Source organism: Pan troglodytes, chromosome 2, assembly GCF_028858775.2.
Source record: "Pan troglodytes isolate AG18354 chromosome 2, NHGRI_mPanTro3-v2.0_pri, whole genome shotgun sequence".
In the NCBI taxonomy this organism is placed as follows: Eukaryota; Metazoa; Chordata; class Mammalia; order Primates; family Hominidae; genus Pan; species Pan troglodytes.
The window spans coordinates 86,121,464-86,137,961 of NC_086015.1; the positions used below are offsets into that span (position 1 = coordinate 86,121,464).

Below are 16,498 nucleotides of genomic sequence, written 5' to 3' on the forward strand. Positions count from 1 at the left end.
ATTTTAGTACCTTTTGTAAGATGGCATCTAAAAATAGCCAGAGGAATTTTTCCCAAGTGGAAATAGATTGTGTAGTCTGTAAACTACCAGTCGTTTATGCTGATAGTCTTAGGGACAAAGGAGGATTCCTACACAATTTATATGGCTGAGTCGGCTGGAGTGTTTCCCCCTTACTATAAGTATCCTGTTACATGTGATTTTGTATTGAGGTAGTCACTTCTCATAGAAAAAGCTCAAGGGGAATCTTAAAGCCTTCGTCGCTACTCTGTTAACAAAAATCTCATTAGGCTGTTCTTCCACAATTTACCCAGGACAACCAAGTTTGTCCCTCTAACTAGAGCATCTTTAATATGTGGTTAAGTTGACAGTCCAAAAAAGATGATGTAGGCATTCAGGGGAAGCTAAGTACTCAATTTGCTTGGGAAACCCTATGTATTTGGAGTTAAGTGCAGAGTTCCTGGAGAACCAAGAAATAATCTTTATTCTCCACATCACTCCGGGTTCTTTTGCAATTTCAGCAATGTATGGCTAAAAATTATTTTTACTCTCAACAAATATTTTGGAAGAAAATGGGACAAGTTTATACTCTTATCCTTCTTTAAAGAGAATTTTGACACTGGTAAGAATATTAGTTATGTGTTCCTGAATTAACCTATGATGTCATAGTGCATTTGGGTGTGGTGTTTTGGTACTTAATCTAAAACTATCCTATCAGGAGTATCTAGAATTAAGACACTGAGTGGCAAGAGAGATACAAATATGTCCATAGAAATATGGAAGGTTTTAAGCCAGAAAATCCTTAAATGAAGGTCTGTAGCAGTATCTCTCCAGATATTTAAAAATACAATGATCACCAAAATATGCTATAAATGTTTAAAATGGACTCCTATCGAAAATTCAGAGGTTAAAGATGATGTTGTTTATGGTACTCCTAGAAATTGATTCTTCTTTATTTTTTCTTTTCGTTAAGAGTTTAATTGCCACTAGAATTATTTTCAAGTTAAGAAGATAAGAGGATTGACTTTTTAAACTTCAAAATGAACTTCCCTGCTGTGACTGACTATATTCCCCAGTATGGAGAATTGTAAGTTTTCACAATGAAATCATAAACTTTTAGTGTACTTTTACTCTCTGCTTTATGCTTCATCCATCTGCCATATAGGAGCATTCTAGTTAGTGTACTGATAATAGCTTGCGTGCTTACCAGGTACAGTTTTAAACTTATTACTTATCATATAGAAACTGAAATGCTATATATGCTTTAAAATATATTCTTATCTAAAAAATAATAAAAATAATTGATGACAAAAAATCTAATTTTAGGGTCTTTAAATAAGATATATTTGGGATTACTATACAGAGATTATCTATTTAATTTAAAAAATAAAGTTAGCTAAAAATTTTTTTAGTAAATTTCTCTTTCCTTCAGTTGGCATATAGGTTCATGTAAACATTGCTTCCCCAATTGAAAAAGACCGTGTTTTGGACCTCACTAAACTTTTTCCCATTATAAAAGACCATGATTTTTATTTTCCTAAAAGCAGGTTTCCTGTCATTTATTTTTAAATTCTCTGTACCCAGCACAGTGCTTACAAATGGTAAGCTAGCAAATATTTTTAGAAGAAATACATGAATCATAATGTAGTACTTCCTAATGGTTTCAACTAATGGCATCAAATTTAAAATACATACCACCTAGAAATTAAACTCACTAAAATTTTTATTTTACTAAAGTATCATGTATATTCCACTCATATGAAAAGAGATAGAGGGTCACAAAAAATCAGAAAATACTAGGCAGCTACATTTTTGACAAGATCAAGAGTCACTGAACTCTTAGAGTAACAGGAAGTTATATTTAGAAGTAGACTTAAAATATGACAGTTCATGACATGATATTTATTAAGGAACACACTTCACAAATGGGAGTTGGCTTTTTGCCCTAGTATGGCTTGCCTTACACCTCTTTTATATAGAACAAACAAAAGTGCTTTTGTACATGACATTGTGGCAGGGATTCTCAATTCGATTCTCTGATCTATTTATAAGAAAGGTTTTCTACTGCATAAGTTACCATGTCAATATTCATAAAAACTAAATATAAAATTGGTGTCTGCAATGTATTATTTCTAAAATATTTTTCTTGATTTTTTTTTCTTCTTTGATCATATCCCTAGCACTTACTTAATACTATTTTCACGGACCACTGTCTTAATCAGTTCAGGCTGCTATAGTAAAATATTATAGACTGGGTGGTTTACAAACAATAGAAATTTATTTCTCACAGTTCTGGAGGTGATAGTTCAATATCATGGTCTCAGCTTAGTCAGGTTCTGGTGAGTGCTCTCTTCTCAATTGTAGACTGATGACTTCTTGTTGTATTCTCACATGTTGTAAAGAGTGAAGAGCGCTCTCTAGGGTCTCTTTCATAAGGGACCTAATCTAATCTCATTCATGAGGGCTCCATCCTCATGACTTAATTACCTCCCCAAGGCTCCGCCTCCATATACCATCACATGGGATTAGGGTGAATTCTGTGGGGATACAAACATTCAGTTCAATGGAACCAACATCCTCATGCTCTCCTTGCCTGAGGGTAGAAATAGAAAAATGTCCAACAAAATATTTTCTCCTATTCTTTCATAGTAAATTTGTTGTTGGGCATGTAGCTGCCTAGCTAGAGACGTTTCTCAGACTCTCTTCCAGCTAGATGTGGTCCTTTGGCTACATTTTCACTAATGGAATGCGACTAAAAGTGAAAATGACACTTCCAGCTATAGGTCTTAAAAATATTAGTCAAGCAAGTGTTTTTATACTTTCCCTTTCCTGTGAGCTGCAACATGGCCATTTCTGGAACTTAGCTATGGCCATATGGATGAGAACAACAGCCTTGTTGATGGCAGAATTACAATGTAAGGAACATGAATCTCTGAATGACCTCATGGGGCAGAGCTGTCTGCTTTCCTGGACTGCTACTTACATCTGTGACACAAGAAAGAATTAGAGTTATATTTTTTAACCTCTATACTTTGGACAGTTTTATTATAGCGGCTTAGTCTTCATCTTAACTAATCAGGTGGACCCAGCAAAAGTTTTAACTCATCTTAGTCCAGGATGAAATCAAACTCATTATTTTACATGCTGGCACTTTTCCGTCCAAAATAAAAACAGATTTACTTTTATCTATTGATTAGTGCATCATATTAAAGGTGATATGTTCATTTAAGCAGTGTTCATATGAAAACAATATTTAGTTTGTAGTGACTATTGAATAGAATTTCAGCCTATGTTGAGGTGAAAATGTTTAGGTTATTTAACAATGATCAGATGTATATAAACAGATTCCACCTTGTAAGATACTGAGAGTTCCAACATTACACAGTGCAGATGTCCAACTGACTGCTGCTCTCCAACAGTGATACTAAAAGGTAAAAGCCAAAGAAAGACTTGGTACTTTTCATGGCCTTTACTTCATTTGTCCTAGAAGCTCCAGATGATTGATGGTCTTCTCAACCTTGACGTTATCCATCAGTTCTATTTTGCTTTGGGCAGTTGTATGAGTTATCATCTGCCTGACTTTAAGCAGAGAGGTATGAAGTTCAGTTAATAATATATGCATTCATTCAACAGATGGGTGATAGAGGAATGAATGAACATGTATTTACTTATTGAGTTTATCATGAGTTAGGCGTTATTCTGTTAACCAGAGATTCAGCAATGAATCAAAGAGACAAGTTTTCTTCCCTGGTAGAACTTGTCTTTCAGTTGGCATAGAGAAGAGCACATACAAGTAAACAAACAAGGCAATAAATAAGAAATATTTAGGTATTGATAAATAATATGAAGAAAATAAAAGCAGGATGATAAATTAGAGAGCGACTCAATGGAGAGAAACAATCTTAGAAAGTGTGCCCCCAAATTTCCTCTCTGAGAAAGTCATAGGAAGCCACATTCTGAATAACAAAGTGAGAGCAGACATTGGAAAGCTAAGGGAAGAGTGTTTTAGGCAGAGAGACCTCTGGCAATGTAGTCAAGTCCTTAGAAATCTTTACGTTCATTTTTGGATGCCACATATATGCTATTTACCTAATGATCATCTAATAATAAATAACATGCTAGTGATATGAAATAAGAATCAAGGGAATTGATATTTCTATAGAGAGCAAAAACTGAAATATTCAAATCTCTGTCTTCACTTGGTTTAGTATTAGATGCTATGTGAATGAGGTATGCCAGTTTCCTAACTGCTGGAAAAGGGTTATCATCTAAAATTGATTCAAACAAGGGATCTTGTTTATTATAATAGTTTATTTTACTTATACTATTTTCAGTGGGAAAATGTAGGCCCCATTAACTGTAATGTTGTGCTTGGCAGGTACCATTAGGAAGTAATTGGCTTTGACTAGTAAAATCTCATGAATTGTCATGACTTTACTTTTAATTGAGTCTAAGAAAGAGGCTGGAATGATTGAACAATAAAAAGTTGAAGAGGTCTGTTGTTTTGATGTATCATCTAATAGACATAAATATAATTAAATAATATAGACAGTAACTTAGCAAAAGGAGGAAAATCGGAAGTTCCTCTTGAGCCATGCTTATTAGGAATCACTGAAAAAATACTGGAAATACATACACTGTTACTCTGTAAAAATGTCCAAAAACCTGAACTTGAGCTCTTCTGAGGATAAACCTATTAAAACATCACAAGAAATGTAATCAGTATCTTGTAGAAGCTAGTAAGGACAATTTCACTGCTGAGTAGAGTATCTGTGACCTGGAAAACAATATAAGGATTAAAAAAATGACTCTCAACAGTTATTTTAATAGGTTCAGGTAAATTGGAAATCAAGTATGCAATATGGCACTTACTTTACCTCTATATCCTGTCTGCAGTGCATGAAAATATCAAAATGATATTTGCAATAACACAACATGAGCCAATCTATGAAATTTAATGTCCCAAAAAAAGATTCAGCATGTCTGAACAAGAATACAATGAAGAAAAAGTTACTATAATTATGAAACTTATGACCATCAAGCATCAAGTTACTTATGTTCTATACATTTGCTGCATCTTTTTTGTAAACCTTTAAATAAGCAATCTAAGAAAATAATTTTCTGGGAAATGACTGAGATAACCAGAGATAAGAAATTAAAATGAATTATTTGGCAGCCACTGTATAGTAACATCAGATTCAATCCTACTGTTGAAATTGCCTCTGTATTGTGAGCAGTTAGAAAACACTTTCTCAAATGATCAACATCTATTTCCAAAATTGTAGTTATGGATAATATGCATAGCTACAAATGATCATGGACTTCCTTCCAAGAATTCAAGGAGAGGAATTCAGACAAATAGGTGCCTTTTAATAAGTCAAGTTCCAGCTGTGAACTTCAAGGCAATTATAAGAGATAAACATAAAGAGTCCAGGCAAATACAAAATAAATAAGTTCTATAAAATTGGAAATTTGCAGGGTTCTAAATCTTTAGGAATCCACAGGATGTTCGCAAATGCATTTGGAGGGCAGGACTTTCAGAGCTAACATAAAATCGGACTCATTATCTTTCTGTAATTTAGTATTTCCTCTTATAAGAATTCTAAATAGAGGGTAGCTAGAATAGCTGAATTAATCAAAACTTCTTTTCCATCAAAAGTTCGTTACCAGCGCCCTTGGCTCTGTTCTCATCTCCTTCATGCCTGCACATCTCTCCTGCATGACTTCAAAGGCAAATCTCCACACAGGAGATAGGAACGAGAGGCTGGGGGATGAGAACCGGGCCACCTCTGTTAAAAGAGAGGCTTAATTAAGTACATATTTGAAGAGTGCCTTTCACATGAAAAAGCAGTAAGAAAACTCAGTACTATTAACACTGAACAAGAAGTGCCTGGTCCTGGGAGCAAAGCCTTACTGAGATTAAGGAAAATGTTTATATTCTCCTCCTCCAGGCAAGCATTTTTCAATGGGATTCTTTATTGATCTGTCATCCTAAGAGAGTCTGTAAATCTAGCATCTGCATATTGATTCCTAGTTGGTTTGGAAGAAGAGGAAGCAGAGAGCAAAAGACACATCTTTCTTAAGTCAGAGTAAAACTGCATGCTTGCAAATGTGCACTCATTTCTCTGCAAAAGGACTTATAGTACATGTAAAATTTGGAGACAAACACTTTTTGTGTGTGTAATGAGAAGATCTTAATTTTCATTTGTTACTTAGAAACTTAACTGGCATGATTTATTATTAAAATGACCAACGTTATTGTAACAGCATGTTAAGGCCAAACTGTTATTTAATGTCATACCAATAATTTAAAGATAAATCAAAGCATGGATAAATATTAACTGTGATTTATGCAATGTATTAAGAATGTTAGACAAAAGTTTTCATCAGAAATGAAAACTTGGCAGGTATATTCTAATGGTTCCAGTAGATGTACAATCATTGGAAGTTTAGAGTGAGGCACCATATTTCCACAGATACAAAGTCCTGAAGTGAGATGCCAGGTCGAAAAACAAATCCTCTGAGAAAAATAACTGGCTAGAAGGCTCTAATTCTGATGATAAAAGGACTGAGTAAGAAAGTAAAGTAAAAATATATTTGCGAGAGATTTCCTTGAAAGGAGCTGATGCTGGGCTCTAAATCTCACCACCCCTCTCAAAGGTGAGGACTGGGAATCCATCCTCCTCAACCTGAAACTTAGAAAGAGGAGCTTCATTGGGAGTATTTGGAAAGCTTGAGAAATGGCTCCGGAATTTAGGGAACTCTGGCCTACTGTCTGACACATGTCCTGACATTCTTCAGGGGAAGGCCATGACTTCTGAGGTAGCATGTTCAAAAGAAAGAAGAGTCTGTTTGTATAATAATCACATTCCCACTAGTAACAGAGCAAAAGCTCATTTGCATTTCCTGTACACCAGTTGTAGATGACAAGAGTGGGAGCACATTCTAGCAATCACGCTTGGCGGGACTTCCAGGATAGGCAATAGTACTCTAACTGCTAGTCTGTGTTGAAGAGGACACCGTGGAAGTTAGAACTAAGGGAGAAGCAGACATCTGAAGGAAAGGTACTGAACAAGCAGTCACAGATGTTGTAGCCAGGGAAGGTTAGCTTCCAAGGTCTGCAAAAGCTTTGAACATCTGCCAGGCCAAGTTCCTATAATACCATCTTGTGATAATACCTGCCTAAGTGAAAGCTCCCTGTCTGCCTTTGGCCTCCAATCCTTTTAATTTACATGAACAGGTGAGTAGAGGAGGAGATGAGTTAGATAGAATGACCCATTCCCTCCATCCTCTACCACTGCAATGGCTACACTACAGTCAGGCTCTGATTGAAGAGGGGAAAAGTTCAAGGTTGTATTTTTGATTACTGTGGACCGAACAGTGTCATTTCTGAAACAAGACTATGCTTGTGACAGGAATGGAATGAGGAAACTTCAATTACCTAAAACCAACAAAAGGATCATGAAACCTTCAAATGTTTCATACAGTATTGGAAAACTACCTGCAATAGACACAATAAGACAAAGTGGGTAAAAAAAAAAATAGTTTTGTCTTCAGTTTACCCTTTGAATTGTGCTTATTAAAGGCAATAATAAGCCTAAAACCAATTGTTTTTTCAAAGAAACTGCAGCTAAGAAGCAGCTGGTTAAAATGAGACACATCTGTCATTTTGCTAGCTAATCAAAGTAATCACCATTGAACACAAACATTGTTATAAGTAAAAATACAAATTTCAAACTGAAGGGGATCGTAGTTGAATAAAAAATTCACCAAGGCCTTCAGCCATATCTTCAAAGATATTGAAGCAAGAATTAGTCTATTTATAATTGTACCTGTAAAGCCAAACTGTTATTTAATGTCATACCAATAATTTAAAGATAAATCAAAGCATGGATAAATATTAACTGTGATTTATGCAATTTATTAAGAATGTTAGACAAAAGTTTTCTTCAGAAGTGAAAACTTGGCAGGTATATTCTAATGGTTCAAGCAGATGTACAATCATTATTTGAAAGGTTGATTAGATGTGTCACTTAAAAAAAGACTCAGTGTTTCTATTTCCTTGTCTGAGTCTTCAATGGAGACATTAATAAGAAGGAAATATCTATTCATGGAAATCTAAATATTTATAAATATTTATTAGTTCCGCCATGCTGTTTGGGTTGTGAACTTGAGTTAGGTAAAATCTCTTTGCCATGATTTGTCAAAAGCAGATTTTTTGATGACTTGAGTGGATTTTGTTTTCTGAAATCAATTTGGGCAATAGTGCTTCAATTCTCCTAATTAGCTTCCTTGGCCCATTAGAAAACTGAGTTTCTGTCCTCCATTTTAGAAAGCAAAGACTAGGACAAAATAGCACATTACTGTAGTGGTAGCGAAGAGACAGATAAGGTTTGAGCTACAAAGAACAGTTTCAAAAAAGTGGTTCTGAGCAACCTTCAGTTAGTAAATAAAATCTGTGCAAATAGCTATTTGTGAAACTTGTATTATTTTCTCTTTTTTGAAGTTATTTGCAGGATTGATCCAGTGCTTAGAAAAATGACTGACAGATGAATCAGTTTTGAATCTCTCAGTTTCTATTCACACTGTCTAGATCAAACCTTCATCTTTCAACTAGGTTTTGACAATACCTTCTTTTTTCCTAACTTCCCTTACTTCAATGTTGCTCTCCTCTAATGAACCCTTCATTATACTGACAGATTATTTTTAAATGCAAATCAGTTAACATTTGTCATCGTTGTTTAAAATAAATTGTTAGACTCCCATTTCCTAAAGGAGTGTTTCTCTACAATTTTTTTTCTGCCTTAACATGCAAGATAGCTGGTATTCATACAAAGGACAAACAGCGTGGACATACATAGCTTTAGTGTCATTAGCTATTTACTCCACTTTTTTCTTCCTACTCACTCAAAAAAGCATATTGAAATGCAAGAAACTGAAAGGCATGTAAGACTAGAACTCATTTATTAGAAACAGTAATCAAATTTTTACTGACTGCTATTATTAACAAATTATTGGTATAATCGTGTATCAAGACATTGTAGTTAAAAACCCATTGGACTACAAGATAAACCCAAACTACTCAATTTGATATCCGTAGTACTAGCCTAACTCATTTTTTGCTCCTTCTTCAATTATATATGCCTCTGAAGGGAAAGAATACAAATCACGCAGGAGGGGAGAATTTCTTAGCAGAGAACACGTAGAGATATGGGAAACCAGAGAGCAACAGACCTCTGGACTCCACAAGTTCACCTAAGGCTGGTTTGGATCCATGAGTCTTCTCATACATTCAACGGACTATCTTAACTAGGCTTTCTTACATTATTGACAGTGTTTCAGTGTATTACTTTGATAAAATAATAGAATTTAAAATATGGATCTGTGACATAGTTAAGTCACTATACTTGTTAGTAACTCAGGAGATTATAGGTTTATAATTTAAATTTCATAGTCATGTACATTTTTTACTACCATGTGAACTTTTAGAGGGGCAGAAAGTCCCAATCAAATAAGTAGATTTCAGTTATTAATATTATATTTGATTACCTTATGTATTTTTAATAAAAATATAAAGAATTCTACACCTATGAGATTTATAAAAATAAGATTAATTACTATATCTGCAGGTAGAGTAATTCATCAGAGCAGAGAACTGATGAATTACTGTCTCTAAGATAATTTATCTTTGAAAATTCTGTTCTAAGCTGAATGTGTAAAATTTCCCATCCATTTTTATAGCAGAGCACTTTTCTTAGCCACGGATTTAGTAAAACTAGAATATCTTGTGCACAAATGTCTAAGTTCTGATAAAGAAAATCTCACATTCTTAAATTCCACATACATCTTTTTAATATAGGTTTTTCTTTCTAGGTTTAATTTTCTTTCTAAGCCCTCATTTGACAATTATGTGTCACCTTGAGTATGCTTTTTGATGAAGTTTTCTGTCTTCCTAGCTAAATTATGGTTTCTTTAGAGGAGCAAATATGTATTCTACTCTTTGTCTCCTGAATATATAGCACAGTGCTTTGAGGATAGTCAGGCAAATTTAGTTTAGAGGAAACTCATTTTGAGAGGAAAATTTATTAGCTATTTTTTCAAAGTGACAAAACCATTATCAATCAACAAATATTCAGATGCAAACACTCTCTTAGGTATAGCATATGTTTTGCGACACTTGCCCTCAAAGTCCTTTTACAGAGACAAGCCACATAGCCAAGGCTCATTTATAAAATACCTAAATGAGTGAAATATATATATAATATATATTAATATTTAATACAAAGGACCTAAATGAGTGAAATATATGTGTACAGTTATATATTATATAATTTTAATTATATTTAATTATATATAATTAAATTATATATTAAATTATATATTTAATATATATAATTATATATTTCACTCATTTAGGTCTTTTGCATTAAATGATATTTTCTATAATTTTAGTATATAGAATAAGTAGAGATTTTTTAAAGATGACTTTACAAAAAGATTATCCTTGCACTTGTACATTAGGTAAAGAGACAGTTTGAGCTCATTGATCCTGTGAGAAAAGGCTTCCCCAGGCACAGGTTTACATGTATTTAAATGTATCACTAATATTACTTTGAGAACTAGACTTCTCTTTTTTTTTCTATTGCACAACTATACTTAATAAGAAATCATGCACATTTTGTAATGTAGTTTCATATTTACAAAAATCTCAAATTAGAATCATGGAAGTACGGTAACAAATTTACTGCTACTTTTGCTTTGTCAAGTAGAGAAGTTCAAAGGCCAGAAATTGAAGAAAAATAGTGGTAAAGGCCACTATTTACAAAAATAAATGAAAATAAATTGTATCCATGATAATGTACAATATTTCAATAGTCTTGCACTGTCATGGCTAAGCCTTGTGAGATAAGAACAAAGGCCTCTGATTTGCAATTTTAGTTTTACTAAATTACAAAGGGAAACTAAAGTTCTGGGAGCTCTAACCCTAGATCTTATATCATATGCCAGTTCTAGTCTATTTGAATTCCAAACCCATATTCTTTCCACTTCACTGTATTAAAGTTTACCTGGCCACTTATGCATACATGCATATGTATGTGCACACACACACAGGTTTAATTTTCTTTCAGGTTCGGGGAACAATTTTGGCACCAGAGATTTCTCTCGGTTGATCAATACTATGTTAATAATTACATAATAAGAATTCCTGCTTTTCCTGTTGCATCTTTGCATTTCTACAGTCATAAATATTATTTACGCATTTATATATTCTGCTAGGTACTGAGGATAAAGAAGACAGTCCCTATATTCTAGGAACTTACTGACCGATTGAGAAAAACAAGTATGCGAACAAATATATACTACAGATAATTAAGATGAAATTAGTTTTCAGGTTCAAGGAAGAAATAACAAGGATGAGTGGACAATTCATTACATGGGAGCTCCAGTAAACTGGAGCCTCTGCCTTCTGAAATCTGTTCTTTGTTTGCTGTAGAGATAAGACAGTCTTATTACAGGGTCCTTTTCATAACTACAGTTTACCAAGTTCTTGGAAGGTGTCCAGCAGTGACCTCTCAAATGATGAATTTAGCTCTTTTTCTTGTGCCTTTCTTTAGCCTGTACATAATTCTGTCATAGATGTTGAAACATTTTAGTCTTTATTATTTATTTCTTTATATGTTCTAACTTATCTAGACTTGCACCCTAAAGCCAGTGTCTTTATTCTCTGTTTAGCTAAATCCTAACACAAAATCAGGCTTATATAAGGCATCCAATAAATACTCAGTAAAGTAAATGAAATAAATATGCAGCATTTGACAGTTTATAGTTTATAAATCCTTCTACAAAGTATGTGACATATATTTAATTCGTATATATGAATACATATGTATATACACACATATGTAGGTATATGTATATGCGTGTATGTGTACATATATACACAATATATATTTATCATTATTATTTTAATACAAAGAAGAAATTGCATAAATAAGCAATATTTCATCTGAATTACTGAATTTTTAAAAATTCTAATAGTAATAAGCAAGATAGATCAAAGACTAATACATTTATTTTCATCTATTAGGAAAGTGATGCTTAGAGAGTTTGTTATTAAGGCAAGTTTGGGTGGAAAGCCAGAACTAGGGCATAGGTTTACTGATTCCCAGATCAATGCCCCTCCATTTTACTACACTAGTAAATGCACTAACACAGGAAATAAGAATAATAACACCTATTTGTTCCTTTCACCCAAGGTTCTCAGCATGCCTTGCTAATTGTATCTACAGTCAGAGAAAATAAAGCTCTTACCCCTTCAGGATTTTGTCTAATTCATTCTGCAGCCAGTGGCTGAGCCCAAAATACAGCCCTTCTTTCATTTTGATCAAAAGATCATATTGGTTATACCAACCTATTAGTGTCTAAAGAAGCTGTGAGTTAAATTTCTGTGCTTCAAAGGATAAAAAGCATTATTTCTGTTTTGAGATGGTATTAAAAAAAAAAGATTCTGCATGTAGGAGGTTCATTCAGCACACACACTTCTAACATACTTTTAAATCTATCTTAAAATAGAAATCTGTCTAGTTCCTCTGGATCTCTTATAAATTGCTAATGTCAATGCTAAGAATATGTTATTTAGTTTGAACTTTTAAAAGCAGTATGGTTTATAAGTTAAGAATTATTACATAGGATCTCAATTAGATAATGCAAATGTTAGCATTTAAGTGCTTATATTTTTCATCCTTATATCAGTTTTGGGAGATCATATTTATAAAAGATGGTTGTCATACTGCAGCCGTTCTTTAATTCAGTTCTTTGGAGTAAGTGATGAATATGATCAAGCATTTATAGATAATATTTCTGGAAATAAATATGTGTAATAAGGTTACATAATGAATCAGATTAGAAATAATTATAGCTAAAATGGTGGAGAAAGGTTTACATACTTGAAACTTGTGGGGTTAAACATACTATAAAATATACATATTTTATAAATTTTAAATCTTACTCTTTGAGCCTTTGACTCAAAGCCTCTATCTCATCTATATTTATTCAACTATTGCTTCTTTATTATATAGGTACTTTGGTTTCTGCAGATCTAAGATAATTCTCCTTTTCAGAAATTATTACATAATAATCAGATATTTAATTGGATTCCCAAATAGCCCGATTGGTTATAGCGGCAAAAATAATGAAATTGTTGTTTTCTGGTTTAAGTACTGACACTGTTACATTATCTAATTTATTAATCTATAAAACTCTTTGGGAGTCTCTAGTTGGTAAGTTGGGACTTACTGCTCGATCTTTAATGACACCTGTTAACTTTCAGAGCTGGTTGCTCCCCATAATGTGATCCTTTCTGTCAAGAACATCCATTCCAACACCAGTCCTCGGTCTGCAGCATTTTCTAAGATGAGCACAATTGGCCAATCAATTTAATAATTATAATTATTAAGTACCTTAAATATGACAATAGTATTGTGTTAATTGCAAGAATATAAACATTACATGCCATGTTCTCAAAGAACTTATTAACAGAAGACAGAGCATGTTTAGCACAGCTACTGTACAGGAAAGTTCATGGCAAACAAATTAAAGGGTATATAAATTGAACAGGAATACATTTTAAAAAGCTAGATGTAAGATTCAGAGACAGTACAATGTATTAGTTTTGAATATTGTTTCTCTATCCAGACTACATCCGTTTAAATTACAACTTAGCTAATTAGTTGTTGAGTGATTTTGGGCAAGTTACTTGAACGTGCTAACAGATATTTATTATGTGTTACTTCTTTATTTATAAACTAGTGATAATAATAGTATATATGTACTTCAAAGATATATTGTTAGAATTAAATAAGTAAATATACATAATAGTGTCTGGCACATGGAAAGACTGTATGAGTGTTAGCTTTTATTAGTAGTAGCACTATATCTAAGAATAAGTAAGATAATAATGTATTGTACATGAAGTGTTTAACAGAATGCCTGTTTTACAGTAACCAGTCAAAAATGTTACTTTATTATCAGCATTATTTTATGTGCTGGATTGCTGTGCTGTTTTGAGAAAAGTAAAACCAAACCAAATCAAACCAAATGAAAAAATATATGCACAGAATGAGTAAGGACTGATAGATTCATACAACTCTTCATCTAATTAAAAAACAAATAATATGTTTTGATGTGTTTAAGAGATAGATTTTGAAAGTTATATGGAAAAGGGGATGAGGGATGGTCTAGGAAATTAATACCAGAGTACGTCTCAGGGTGAGACACACAAAAGTAAATAAAAACCACCAGATCTGGTATTGCTTCTGTATTCTGGCTGTGCTGAAAGTCAACTCCCAATATTAAACCTTAATCAGTTGCCATATGCTGGCAAAATAAATATTTTTATTCCCTGAAAAATGGCATAAGGTCTATAATGGTAAGATGAGTGCTAAAAAAGAAAAACAAAGCCACTACAACCTAGAACTTCCCCTCCCTCCCAAAATAGCAAACAAAAATGAATATAACATTCTAAGTAAGATTGCATGTATTTATGCCTCCAACAAAGACTTGTAAGATACATCTCTGTTAACTTGACTATTTGGAAGAGAAGTCAAATGAATTCTGGAGAATGACAATGGGTTATCATAAACATAACCACTAGCAATTCCAATTTCTGTTACTATTCTAGATCTGTTCTCTTTATTGGAACAAATCAGTGCAGCATCTGGTAACTGGTATGCAACTACTGAGTTAGTGAATGCTTTATTTTCTATGCTTAAAGACTACCAAAAGAGTTTTGAACTCATTTGGCAGAGTTAGCAGTACTCCTACTGTCTTAGTCCATTTGGGCTGCTATAACAAAATACCATAAAGTGGATAGCCTATAAACAACAGAGATTTATTTCTTACAGTTCTGCCCACTGGGAAGTCCAAGATCAAGACACTAGCATGTTCAAAGTCTGGTGAGAGCCTGTTCCTTTTTGCATAGATGACATATTTTTTGCTACAGCCTCATATGGTGGAAAAGGAGGAAAATTTCCCTTAGGCCCCTTTTTATTTTTTTGCAGATAGGGGTCTCACTACTTTGCCCTGAGCGGGCTTAAATTTATGATCCTCCCACCTCAGTCTCCCAAGTAGCTGGGACTACAGGAGTGTGCCACCATGCCCACTATCTTTAGCCTCTTTTATAAGGGCACGAATCTCATTACAAAGTCTCTGTCTTCATGACCTGATCCACCTTCCAAAAGGCCCCACCTCCTAATATCATCACCTTAAGGGCTAGGATTTCAACATAGGAATTTGGGAACACACAAACATTCAGATTATACAAAGCACCTACTCTTTCTAAATTCTAACTTGTCAGGTTTTCTGTCATAAGCTAATCTCCAGGGATTTTGCTTAGTCTGCCATTTCTTAGAACATCATGCTGATCTGCTACACCTAAACGTATCATACATATTAGATTTGGTGAGAATGACTTAGTAAATAACCCATGCACATGGTGACTGATATGGTTTGGCTGTGTCCCTACCCAAATCTCATCTTGAATTGTAGTTCCCATAATCCCCACCTGTCCTGGGAGGGACCCAGTGGGAGGTAATTGAATCATGGGGATGGTTTCCCCCATGCTATTCTCATGATGTGAGTAAGTTCTCACGAGATCGCATGGTTTTATAAGGGACTTCCCCCTTTGCTCTGTTCTTATTCTTTTTTCTGCCACCCTGTAAAAAGGACATGTTTGCTTCTCTTCCTACCATGATTGTTAGTTTCTTGAGGCCTCCCGAGCCATGCTGAACTGTGAGTCAATTAAGCCACTTTATAAATTACCCAGTCTTGGCCAGGTGCAGTGGCTCACACCTGTAATCCCAGCACTTTGGGAGGCCGAGGCGGGTGGATCACCTGAGGTCAGAAGTTCCAGAGCAGCCTGGCCAACATGGTGAAACCCGGTCTCTACTAAAAATACAAAAATTAGCCAAGTATGGTGGCGGGTGGCTGTAATCCCAGCTACTTGGGAGGCTGAGGCAGGAGAATCGCTTGAACCCAGGATGTGGAGGTTGGAGTGAGCCGAGATCACGCCATTGCACTCCAGCTGGGCAACAAGAGAGAAACTCCATCTCAAAAAAAAAAAAAAAAAATTACCCTGTCTTGGGTATGTCCTTATAGCAGCATGAGAATGGACTAATACAGTGAGTTACATGCATGCCAGAGAGTAGGAGATAAACACAATGGAAATTTAGGGGATGGGACCTCAGTGGTGGAAGAAATGGTGCACATTACGGTGGCAAGAGGAAGAGTAGGTCACGGCAGGCATTATGGAAATTTGAGTGGGGCCTTAAAGAGTGGATGAGTCTTTTGTTGTTAGAGATGGGGGAAAATGATGCATTTCTAGTAGAGAGAAAAATATGGGGGAAAAACATGGAAATGAGAGAGTGGAGCAGCACCAAAGCTGTTTTGCAAATGAACAGTAAAAACTGGAAAATAATGTAACTGGAAATGAAGCTGAAAAGGC

General features: G+C 34.3%; 1 long non-coding RNA gene across 3 annotated transcripts in view; it reads left to right on the forward strand.

Moving 5' to 3' along the window:
* The first annotated feature begins 654 nt into the window (after positions 1–654).
* LOC107970690 (uncharacterized) overlaps positions 655–16,498 on the forward strand; it is a 34,930-nt gene continuing 19,086 nt past the window's right edge. For all 3 annotated transcript variants that reach the window (XR_001713452.4, XR_001713450.4, XR_001713451.4), the window contains exons 1-2: positions 655–809; positions 971–1,084. This is a non-coding gene — a long non-coding RNA (uncharacterized LOC107970690). The remainder of the gene's footprint in view (positions 810–970; positions 1,085–16,498) is intronic.